Source organism: Camelus ferus, chromosome 3 (genome assembly GCF_009834535.1).
Source record: "Camelus ferus isolate YT-003-E chromosome 3, BCGSAC_Cfer_1.0, whole genome shotgun sequence".
Lineage (NCBI taxonomy): Eukaryota > Metazoa > Chordata > Mammalia > Artiodactyla > Camelidae > Camelus > Camelus ferus.
Window position 1 is genome coordinate 64,375,316 of NC_045698.1, and position 12,840 is coordinate 64,388,155.

Consider the following 12,840-nt stretch of genomic DNA (forward strand, 5'->3'; position numbering starts at 1 on the left):
CCAAGATGACAACCTACAAACAAGACGGCTGGAACCATCAAACTGCACAGCCACAGAAAGAGACACCTAAATTGCATTAACTATAGAAGTCAATTCTAAGATGGCCCCTCAAATTCCTGCTCCCTGGTGTCCACAGCCTGTATAATCCCTTTCCCTTCAGTGTGGGGAGGCCTGTGAATATGATAGAATGGGCTTTCCCTGCAGAGGTTCCAATCTGACAAAGGTGATGGGACAGTCACTCCCTTGCTCACAACACACTACACAGACTTCCTCACAGCAGACTGGGGAAAGTCTTCTCCAGCTGGCTTTGAAGACCTAAACTGCTGTATTGTGAAGTGGCCGCTAGGAGCTGAGGGCAACCCCTGGCTGTCAGCCAGCAAGACAAAAGGGACCTCAGTTCTATAGCCACAAGGAACTGAATTCTGCCAGTAACCTTACTAGACCTGGAAGAGTACTCAAAGCTTCAGAGAACACAGAAGTGTGACCAACATCTTGACACAGTTGGTGAGATTCTGAGCAGAGGACCCTGAGAAAAGGAAGCCTGACTCCAGATCCATGGGAACTGTGAGTAACACATTTTTGTTGCTTTTAAGTTGCTAAATTGATGATAATTTATTACACGGCATGAAAAAAATGAATGACCACCTTGGCTGTCCCTGATACATTGCAGGGCCAGCAAATACACCTCATAACTGATGATCTGAACTGCAAAATGAATTAAAATCAAATCAAATCTGAATCAAATGCCCAAACCACTTTGGAAACCTCTTTCATGAGTTTTAATTATACTATATATACATTACACACTAGTGAGGGTAAGCTTTAACTTAAGCAGTAATCCCATTCTCCATCTACATTAACTCAAACCAGTCTTGTTCACAACTACTACTTCCCTAGCATGTGATGTTCTACGGTAATATTTTTTAAAACTCTCATCTGCTTTCTTCACAGCCACCCTGATAATGGTTCTAAAGATAAAGAACAAAGATAAGTAGACTAAATGATTCATTACAGAACACATTCTTAATGAGATGCCAATATGAGCAATCTGTGTTTAGACTAAAATCTGTACATTCATTATGTCTTTGCTGCTTCCTCTAATTAACTGTAAATATTTGAACAAAAATACAGCAGTTTTTATATCAATGTCACTCGTCAATTAAAGCCAGAGACCAGTTTTACAACTAAGTATTTCAGCACACTGATTGGCAATAAAATGTAATTTCCCCCATATCTAATGTACAGGTGAAACTGTATTAATTCATGTTTTCTCATGCCTTCACGGCTGGTCTTTTGAGTAAACAGAGGAGCCAAGCTCCCTGGGAAGTGTGATTTGAGGAGTGACTAAAAACTTAACCCCAAAACTCTCACATCACCTTAATAAGGTATCCAATATTGCTGTCATTAAGATTTACTCTGTGCCCCAAATACTGTTTTCAAAGGATATATGTGAAAATTTCGAATAAGAATATAAATATATATATGTATATATATCTATATGAGTTTCACTTTGGAGGGCCAATATTATCTTAAGAAAGCCAATGGAAATCCAAATACATCCAAAAGTAGGTCTTAGGTATTAGATGTATTAACGAATTGGCTAGCTTTTATTTTTTAATAGAGGAAGATGCTGCCATAAAAGGCCCTGGAGAGCTAAGAGACAGGATAAAGGCACTGGACCCTAGGATGCCCTACAGATAAGCTAGTATTTCATGAACTTACCTGAGAGTTAATTTTCTAGTTTATATTATTCTAGCAAAGGAATTCAACTGCCCATACAGAAAACTGGAGAATAGAAAACTTTAGCAACTTGCCCGTGGTGGTCAGCGGTACAGATGGGGCTAGAGGAGGCAAGAAATTTGCATTTAATTTACCTTTCAAATCAAGGAGTAACAGCTAAACATATCACTGAAAATACTAGGGGAAAAGTTTAAGATTTCTAGTGATAAACAAGTAGACAATGCACAAAGTCACATGCAATCATGACCTATTCTAGCTTCTAATTTTTGGAATCAGAAATACGACTATGTAGATCAGGGACCAGGCAGCTGCAGCTTCTGTGAATAAAATTTTATTGAAACACAGCCACACCCTTTCCTTTATGTGTTGTTTATGACTGCTTTCCTGCTACATTGACAATGCTGAGCAGTCATGACAGAAACTGCATGGCCTGCAAAGCCTAAAACACTTACTATCTGATTTTTTACAGAAAATACTTGCCAAACCCTGTTTGTAGCTCAAATATCAGTATTTACTCTAAGCTTATATTATTATATCCACAGCACCTAGAGGAAATTATACATCACCCTATTTAAAATAAAGTCCTTGGCTAAGTAAATAAATGGAATTGACAGTAAGTGTATACAATCAAAGTATTATGTATTGAGCCTGCATGCTAATTAACAGACCCATACAATATGAATTGTGACAATACCTTGCTCTTTTTTGTAAGCGTTCGTCAAATGGCAAACAAGTTTCATTGGTATTTTGATCACTACATATCATTCATTTATTGTAAATCTCATCTTGAGATTTTAGCCACAAAACATTTTTTGGTGAATTTCACTTTTCCATAGACCTTTGCATAATGCAATGCTATATATAAAAACTTTACAACCCTCTGTGTACAAATTAATTCTAGAACCTGGCAGAGATGGAAACAGTGAAAACAGAAATAAAAAAGCCATGACAGCTTTAAAAATTATAGGATATATTTTTGCAAAGATATTAAATCTAGTATGCTTTAAGGATATTATTGTAAGAGATCCAGGGGGAAAAAAACAGCCAACTTAAAGCAAGCCATTTCTAAAAGACATATAATTTAAATGGCATATGTAATTTTAGATAAATGGTTAAACTTCAAAAGCAAATGGTTAAAACTCAGAAATATCTTATTTCTTCTGTTATGGTACAGAATTTTTGAGTTTTTAATTAGTATTTATCCATATTTTTGAGATGATTATTTTTTGAAAACATATTTTATGTAAGCAACCATCCTAGTCTGTACCAAAGTAGAAGTAAAATGACATCGCGTCTAGAGAAGAATTCAAGTCAGGGCACCTGATCTCTATGAAAGGTTGTCAACTTTAAAAAATGATGTGTCTGTTCATCTAGTATAAAAAATCCAAACTATAATATCATGTCTTCAAATGTATCTTCAGAGAGCTCAACCATTGACTTCAAATCTCAATTATCCAAAATTCAGAAAACATATCTGACATTTGCAATATTTGAGAGGTTCAAGGGGCTATGTGAATAGTTTCTCTAGCTTCTTTGAGCTCTTTTCATTCATTCATTCATTCATTCAATCACTCATTCCTATGTCCAAATATCACACACTATGTGACGGATCCATTAACTGTTCTATCACCATGTATGTTAGCTCATCAGAAACAAGAGTGCCATATTTTATTTCCAACAAGTACTTGCTAAGGGCACATAATATATACTTTATGTACTGTGCTAAGTTCCAAGGATAAAGAGATAAAAAACAGAACAATGGTCTAAAATATGGGTATGCACCAGGTATACCTGGGGATTTCAAAATATACAGAGGCTTAGGGTCCATCCTGATCTAGTGGATCAGGATTTCTGATGACAGGACCCAAAATTTTGAATTTTTACAAGTTCCACGCCTAATTCTTAGACACATTGAAATTTAAGAGGCATTCCTCTGGAAGATGCATAATATATCACATAGATAAGGAAAGTACCACAGATAAAACAAAAATACAAAAAAAAAAAAAAAGGCATCAAGTTCTACCTAATGAGATCAGAAAGAGCTCCCTGAAGAGAAAGCCTTAAAGCTGAGTCTTAGCAAATGAGAAATTCACCAAGCAGATGTAGGCAAAGGCAACGCACATGCAAAAGAGGTAATCCATGTGGAAATAAACAAAGGCATGAGAACAGCGTGGTATGTTTGGGGAACTGCAAATAGCCAGGTAAGGACGGAGGGCTTGCATAGGGAAAGCCCAGGAGATGAAGTTGGAAAGATAAGCAGAAGACGCCAGACCATGAAGGACCTTGTATGTATTATGAAAATTTTTGATTCTATCTCATAGGCCATAAGGAGTTACTGAAGTTTTGTAATCAAGGAAGTGATACTATTAGACAAGTTGTAAATAGTAAGGGAGGATTAGATGGAAGCAGGGAGATACACCATCCTGGGTGAGAAATGATGAGGACCTCAACTAAAATAGTGTTGTCGGGGGGAAAAGGAAGGACAAATAGAATAGACTTTTAGGGAGTAGTAATGGTCTGTCCAGGTGATCAAATGAATTGTGAAGAGAGAAGGAAGAAAATTAATAGTTTCTAATTTGAGAGACTGACTAGATTATGCACATACTGGAAACAGTAATAATAGTTTAAGATTTAGAGAACATGTGTCATGTTCTAGGACTGTTCTGAGAGCTCTGTCCATTCAATCCTCATTCGCCACCAAGAGACAGATATTATGCCAATTTTAAAGACCAGGAAACTGAGGCACAGATAGGTGGTTTAACTAGCCCATAGGTGGTTTAACTAGCCCAAGGTCACCAACTGGAAAGTGACAAAGTTGGGGTTTGAACCTAGGCAGTCTGCTCTCACAGCCTATATTCTTGATTGCCGTACTCCTGAATATAGACAATATGGAGAAGTATAGAGGAATTCAGGAACTAGAGTTGGGTTTGTAGGAGACATTGTGGTCCCTTTGGGAAATTGTTGAGATGCCATGCAGGCAGCTGAGGCTGTGGATCTGGAGGTCAGCAGAACAGTCATCTCAGACATTTAGACCTGGGAGTCATTTAGCATGTAGACAGTCTGACACTACTGATGTAAAGGAGATGCCTAGGAAAACCAGGTGAAGTGAGAAGAGAAGCAGCCTAAGAATAGCATTAATAACACTGCAGAGGGAAGCAGACATATAATGTTTATAATATAATGTTATATTTAGATATCTATAGGTTTAGATCTACTTATCTCTCTATATATACTTCATTATAAACAGAATCTCGTTTCTTTGAGAGAAAAGGCTACTTTTTCAATTATTAGAAAATACTAAAAATTATATTTTGAAAAAGAAATGAAACAATTACTTGTCAGGGTTTTCACACAGTTTTCTGTTGGCCTAAAATTATAGGAGAGGAAAGTCATGGTGGTGGGGAGATGGGGGGGAGGGGTGGTGGAAACACTGTTAAATGAAAACAAAGCAATAGGACTTCCTCGTTCAGATTATTTACGGGCTGTGAGGGAAATGGTAAAGCTACCACACACGCGGCTAAATCTACAGACTATATAATGTTAGCAAGATTTCATCAAATTATTTTTTAAAGGATTATTCCCCAAAGACCCATGATATTGTTCTGAGACATTTCAGCCAAAATATTAATGGATTGCCATGATCTAATGTGAAACTGTGAAAGCGGCACACACGTCATTTTGGTGGCAAGGAAAACTCTGGGTTACAAAAATTCTGGGTTACTTTCATCTCTCCCAGCTTCAATAATAACCTACTTTGTTCTGTAACAATGAGATTCCATGTCACAATCACCACTGATCTGCCAAGTATGAATACTACTTAACTTCGTGCTTTTCCCTGAGGATTTACATATAAACCTGACAGCATCATTTAGTACCATTTTCTGGCTCTACTTAGTAAAGGCACAATATTGGCAGAAATGAGGATTAAATACTAAGTCATACCTTAAAAGATGGCCTAAACTGGAAAGCAATACTAGAAATAGTATTCTTAATCTTTGAATAAGTCCATGTGATCCAGACCTCCAGAATTTTAATTTTATTGACTATTAAAATATAATGTTTAAGAATTTTTTTAACTTATAAACTCAAAATTTGTTTTCTTTGTATATGAATCTATCCAAAGTATATTCTTCTAATTACTATTTTAGCCAAAATATCCTTAATTTCATATTTATTTTTAAAGAGTGAAAGATAGAGTACAGTGGAGTAGAAAGAAAGTATCAGAAAAGCCCAAGTCTATGCCAGAGCCTGGCACTGTTCCTACTACCCAGTTGAGGATCAGTAACTATTGAATGACCATGGCTTCAGTTGCCAAGATGTTAGATAAACTGACTTTTCAGGTTAGATAGACAATGTTTGTAAAGTGTGCTGCAGTCCCAGTATGTATGTCCTGTACTGATGTTTCCTGGTTGGCACTAACTTAATGTTAAAAATTCATCCTTTCTCATGAAAGTTTTCTAAATGTTCTCTTGGTTCATTCTTGCTGAGAAAATCCCTTCACTGTTTCAAATGAAAGGGAAAAAATAAAACATTGGCCTACAAGACATTATCTTATATAGCGAGCAGTGTACTGCAATACTGTATATTCAGTAGAGTATAAACCGCATATATATCTTAACATTTTTTTTTGATTCACTCCTGCTGTTGAGAGATGTTTCATCTCATATAAGTTCTACTTTTGTTCTTCAAGCAGTTAAATGAAGTATTGCCCTCTTAGTGATGGAACAGAATTTGGTCTTTTTTCTCTCAATTTGCTTCCATTATAGGAATTTCTCTGTAGGAGAAGGAGATAATGTAAGAAAATGTGTATGGTTGAGGTTTGTAGCAACTAACTAGCTGTGTAGACTTGGGGCATATTCATAAGTTTTCTGGGCTTCAGTTCTCTGTAAAAAAAAAGGGGGGGGTGGATATTTAATTAAATGGCAGTAGAGAGTCACTGATTCTCCTTCTTTAAATCTGTCACATTAATTTTCTCATGTTTTTATTTTGGAAAGGCATTTTTCTTATAGCTTTTCTAGTTTATGTTAAGGGCTTTTAAATCAAAATACCAATGTCAATCAACTATGTTTTCTCAAACTGGAAACTGTTTGAAATTCTTTGTAACTATGATTTATTACTTCTGCATCTGAGTTCACATATTCTGACTTCATAAGCAGGCAGAAAAGCAATCAACACTGGAATACGGTGATGGTATTCCTGAGTGCTGCATAATTTTCTTTGAAAATACAGTGAGTATTTTCCCTTTATCTCCATCAAAAGAGTATGAAATTCAAGTGATAGAATTATTTTTCTCCTTAAGAAAATTATCCCCTTGTGTAAAACATTTAATTCATTTTCTCTTTTTCTTCTTTTTAACCACTTTCCATTCTTATTCATTTCCTGGACAGGTCTACAAGCAGCCCCTTAAGCAAATTCTCACTTTAGATCATCTGCAACAGTAAATGTCTTGGGATTTTTAAACTCTGCAATTCATCACAGAGGGAGAAATTAAAGAAAACATTTGCTCAGAAACAAATCTCTTCTAAAATAAAATGTTTCATACACCAATCAATTATCTAAACATAATCACGCCACCTACTCTTTAATTTGCTTACTCATAATTCCTAGGGTTATCAGATAAAATATAGGATGTCTTGTTAAATTTGGATTTCAGATAAACAGTGAATAAGTTTTAGTATAATTAGGCATACAATATTTACAACATATACTGAAATTATTCTTACACTAAATGATTAATATATTAAAGATTATTTGTTATTATCTGAAATTCAAGTTTAACTGGATAGCCTGTCTTTTTATTTGTTCAATCTGGCCACCTTTCTTAATTCTAATTTGTAAAAAGAATTAGGGTGATCAGGCGGCCGAACATAAATTTCAAGTGGCCTTCAATTTCTAATGTGAACATTACTAGTTGGCAGGTGGCTTTTATCTAAATGGTCTTTCAGGGACCTAAGCTCCTCTCAAATTGTGGCTCTGTGATTCCAAAGCCTTAGAGGGAGCCCCCTGCATCCACTGACAGAAGGAGGGAGAAGGATGGATAAGGAACACCCACTAACTGCCTTGACCCAGTAGTGACAGTTTCCACTCACAAACTAGTGGTGAGAAGTAGTCATATGACATCTTTTTCAGGACTTACGATAACTATAGTAACACCCCGTTTTCTCCTGGGCAAAGTTTCTGTCACCCCACTGTGACCATGTCCCTTGCTGGCTTCAGTCCCCATGGGTACAGATATTAAATCTGTGGCCACTATTGGGAAGCTGCATCTCCTGAATTAAGCCTTTATGGAAGAATTCTGACATACCTGAAATAACACAAGGCTACTTCTGCTTTTCATACACTAACAAAGAGCTCCAGTCCTATATGGAAGTGAAACTTGCTCAGACTGCTTGAGACCTGGCTTTCCACACTTTTCTCCCCAAGGAGAAAATGGAATCAGTGTGTTTATTTTTCTCTCTGCCACTCAAAGGAATTTCTCTCCCATTTTCCTTCTTTCCTAAGAGCTTTAAATACTCCACACAGATGAGCCTGCCCTATCAGCATTTAGCTCTTCACGTCAAAACATTCCTCTTTAATAGGAATGTAATCAAAATGCAGGTAAGTGCATTTTTCACGAAAATCCTTAAGATACAAATTCTTGAAACATTCCACTGTCCCTTAGCAAGATTCTCACTCTTTTGTAAAAAGCAGCTCATAATTCATGGTATTTCTAAGACTTCTTCCTGTTTGGGGAGCTGCACTGAGGACCCTACTCAACTGACAGAGTGCTACAAAGCCCCCCCTGATCTTCTTCCCAGGCATAGATGAATTACCACACTCTTTGTCATCAAACATGTACTGCCTGTATGATACCTGCTCCTATATGAGGCACTGCACAGAGTTACCAAGATGTAAAATTCACCTTTTGTTAGCGGTACTTCCTTTGTACTACATGCACAACACTTATTTGCTGAATGAATAAGGAAAATTGTGGGATCTCTTGTGCCGTTGCGTGCCACTTCCATGCTTTCAGGCCAATGACTCTACTGCTAAGGAGTAGAGGCAGCACCACCATGGGGCAGATCTCCAAGATCTCATGTGTACAAAGGGCTCTGAGAGACCATGACAAACACTCTCAGAGCCTAACAATAAAAAAATATATATATTCATCGAACATGTTCCCACTTCATTCACATAGTCATCTGCACAAATTACATTCCATATAGTAAAAAATATTTCAACCATTTTTTTAAAGAAAGAAAATTGACGTTAAATTATTTCATTTATATAATCTGTTTAACTGAACACTGTAACTTATTTACTTGAAATTGCTTACAACAAATAAAAGTTATTATGTACTATGGAAAACAAAGACATTATTTTTTTTTAAAGTAGTTACTAAATCACATACCCCTAAAATACACAATTTTGACTGACATATTAGGACCACAAGTGATTTCAATCAGTGAGAACTCAACTATTCCCTGGACAGCAAGAGAATACCTGGGGAGAGGTGTTACCTGATGCCTGTATTCAAAATGCAAGAATTACATTACAATGGATATGGCTATCAGAAGCAATAGGTTAATATTTAATCACTAAGATTAAAATACTGTAGCCAGAGGAAAATGTTTATGAGAAAATAGAACAAAGACAGGAAATTTGCTTCCTAGGACTAAAAAGAGTAACTGCAGAAGACTTGCCTCAAGTATTACCATCTATAGTCTCAGTGTTCACTGGATAAAGCTTAAATTGCTTATCTAGGTACTCAACACAGACTACACTCTGATTTCAGCAATTATGTTCCGTCTCAGCTTCACTTTCTCCTCTTTTGCCTCCTGGCCACATAATTGACCGATAGAGCAGTTTACCAGACCATAAACTCACATAGGCAGGCAGAGCGCCCAATCAGCATTTTAGTGCTTAGTCTTAAATATTAACACATAAACAAAGGTCAATATACACCTTAGGGAAAGCCACTAACATGAAGAGAATCAAATAATCAAACCATGAGAGGAATTTAGAGTAGATAGAGATCTTGCAGAGAACAGAATTATTAAAACACAAAACACCCATTTAATTAATTTCCTCAGAGAAAGATAAGAAACAAAAACAGGATACTATTTAAAAGGAATAATCAGAGAATACAAAGGAGCAACTGGAAACAAAAAATAAATAAATAAAACAACCCAAGTTAAAAATATATTAGTAAAGATTTGGAGGATAAAGCCATGGAAATTTTAAGGAGGACAAAGTAGATGACTACAGGAAAAATAAATTAAGAAAATTAAAGGCTCAATCAAGAAGACCCAATATCTGACTAATTGGCTTAAGAAGGGCAGTGTTTCTTTCACGGCTATAACCTCCAGTACAGAATCACAATGCCTGCCAAAGAGAGGGTAGGTACTTAATAACTGTTTGTTGAATGAGTAAATGAATGTTCCGAAAGAACAGAGAGCTAGTGATGGAAACTAAAGAAGAAAATAGAGTATTTCCCAAAATGAAGAACATGCATCATATGAAATGGCCCACTAAGTGTCCAGCACGACTATTAAAAAAGTTCACATCAACAACGCTCATTATCATGAACTTTCAGATCAAGGATACAGTAAAGATCCTAAACCCAAGAGCAAAATCAGGTCAATTACAAAGAATTAGAGATCAAAATGGTTTGAATTCCCTTCAAGAAATATTAGAAGCCAGAAGTCAAAAGTATAATGCCTTCAAATTTTAAGAGAAAATTATTTCTTAGCCCAGAATTAACAATCAAATAGTAAGGTAAAGACATTTTTGTATGGAAAAAGTAACATAAAATTTCTGTCTCAAACATGTTTTTCTCAGAAAACTACTGCAGGATCTGTTCCACCATAGAAAAGAGTAAACCAAGAAAAAGATTCACACAGATTCTATGAAATGAGATCCAATACAGAAGAGATGCAACAGGAATTCCAGGATGACAGCAAAAGAAATCCCTGGATGACAAAAGCTCAGCTCAGCAAACCTAAAGAGCAATTAGACCTAGATTGAAGCCAGAGAAGGGAGAGTTCCAGCAGGAATGTCTCCAAGGGAAAAAAAAAAAAAAACTGGGAGCAATAGATCTGACACGTTTGACCATGTGGAAAATTATAGAGTTACTGGAGAATGTAGAAGGGACTAGCACAGAGTCAAAGAAAACTAAAACTCTTTTTTTAAAAATTTCAGGAAAACAAGTTACACATGAAAGGAAATTAATCATGGCTCAGCAGTGAAATCTATTTACAGAGTTATGAAACTAAAAAAATTGATGATGCCTTTAATAAAAATTTATTTCATTATCTATTACTGGGAGAATATGTAGAAAGTATAAAAGAACTAAAATCTTCATTTTCAGACTAGAGAAAGGAGGGAAGCTGTGGAGTATGCTGGGAAAAATAGAGCTGTAACTTTTTATTCTAAGCTGCCCATCTCTGTCAGGCCTTTTAAATCCATGTAAATAGATTACTTTGATCGTAATGTTTAAAGCTAATAAGTACTTTTTAAGTGCTATAATGTAGTTAACAGATTGGCGGCTCATTGTTTTAAAATCATATTTAATCAATGAATTTGGGATTAATTGGATTTGAAAATTAGAAGTTTCATTATATGTAGTCAGAAATGGCTTAGCAGAACAATTTCAAAATAATTGTTGCCATATAAAGCCATCAGATAAAGTATCAGTGTGGTAAGCAACAACAGCACAAACCATCTGGCATAGCATCCATGGTGAACAATGTTCACCTGGAGCCATGCTGCCAGCCTTTGAACTTGGCACCACCATTTACTAGCAATGTGGCGTTAGGTAAGTGACTTCACCTCTCTTACTCAATTCGTATGTAAAATGGGGACAGTTCTGGTTCCAGCTTCATGTGGATTCTGTGAGTTATTTCATGGAAAATACTGAGAATAGAACTAGCCTAAAGTAACCACTCAATAAATTGTCAGTTACCATTTTTTACTTACTCTAAAATGTAAAAAAGCTTCTACGAACAAACAAGATATTTACTAAGTTCATGCACATATTTTATTTGGTTATTAAAAAGCCATCTGTATTCTTCTACTCCCATAGTGTTAGCCATGTCCTGCATTCTCCTTTATTTTTTCCTATGTTGTCTCCCCGTCTCCCTCATTTCAATACTTATTATCTTACTGGAACAACTGTTAAGTTTTGGTAAATGAGGGAGAAAATGACGTAAGATCCATGCTTAAGGAAATAACTTTCACACCACTGAAGAAAATAATACAACATTTATAATAGACAACTAATACAAGACTAATAACACTTGCTCTTCAGACACCAGGGGGAAAAAATAGACTTAAACTCATGTTGCACTTTTAAAGCAATTTTTAAAATTAAAATTATAAGTGAAAATTATCCTTTGAGACTGCAATTCATTCATCAACGTTGAATACAAAGACTTGGTACCTCTCTAGCTCTCAATACTTTCCTGAACTGACACGATTCATTACCGTCAGGTGAGTTTTAAACTAAGAGGGATGGCTTTGAACACTCACTGCTCTTCAGCAGAGGAAACATGCAAGAAATGGCACAAGAAACTTCAAACCACCCTCCTGTTCTTAGACTCAGTTTTTCATTCAGTTTGGCAATTTAGTGCCTGTATAACAAATATCGGTACCTTTCAGTTGTATTCTTTCGTGAAGCTGTATTTTCATTTCGGGGGAAAAAAAAGTAATACTTCAAATTCAGGGCACATGGAAGAAACTAGAAAAATCTCCAAAGCAAAAATTCTTCTCCTACAAAACAAATAAACAAACAAACAAAACAAAACAAAAAAAACCCAGACAAACCAACCAACCCACCCTGACTCTGGTGTCATAGAAACAACTACTTTCAAATTAAATTCTAAAGCATTCTAACAGATGACTTTTGGTAAAGACTATTTGAAATAGCTTCTGGCTAAGTCCAGATTTTCAGTACAGTTGCATTTTAAGTGTAAGGGGAAATGCCTTCACACAGCCACATTTCCTCTACGTAAACAAGGTGTCCTCAGGACAGCCCTCAGAGGCCCCACCTACTCCCACCTGACCAAATGTTACTGGTCTTCACCAGCAGCAACCCTGTCCACCACAAAATACCTCCCACAA

The 12,840-nt window shown here is 36.0% G+C and overlaps 1 protein-coding gene and 1 long non-coding RNA gene across 17 annotated transcripts in view; one reads left to right on the plus strand and one right to left on the minus strand.

Moving 5' to 3' along the window:
• The window catches only part of MCTP1 (multiple C2 and transmembrane domain containing 1), a 482,756-nt gene that overhangs the window by 382,049 nt on the left and 87,867 nt on the right, over positions 1-12,840 (minus strand). The gene's annotated exons all lie outside the window — the stretch shown is intronic.
• Positions 60-12,840, plus strand: part of LOC116662525 — a 49,923-nt gene continuing 37,142 nt past the window's right edge. Inside the window, exon 1 of one of the 2 annotated variants that reach the window (XR_004318494.1) lies at positions 60-564. This is a non-coding gene — a long non-coding RNA (uncharacterized LOC116662525). The remainder of the gene's footprint in view (positions 565-12,840) is intronic. The other variant, XR_004318492.1, reaches the window with a different exon arrangement.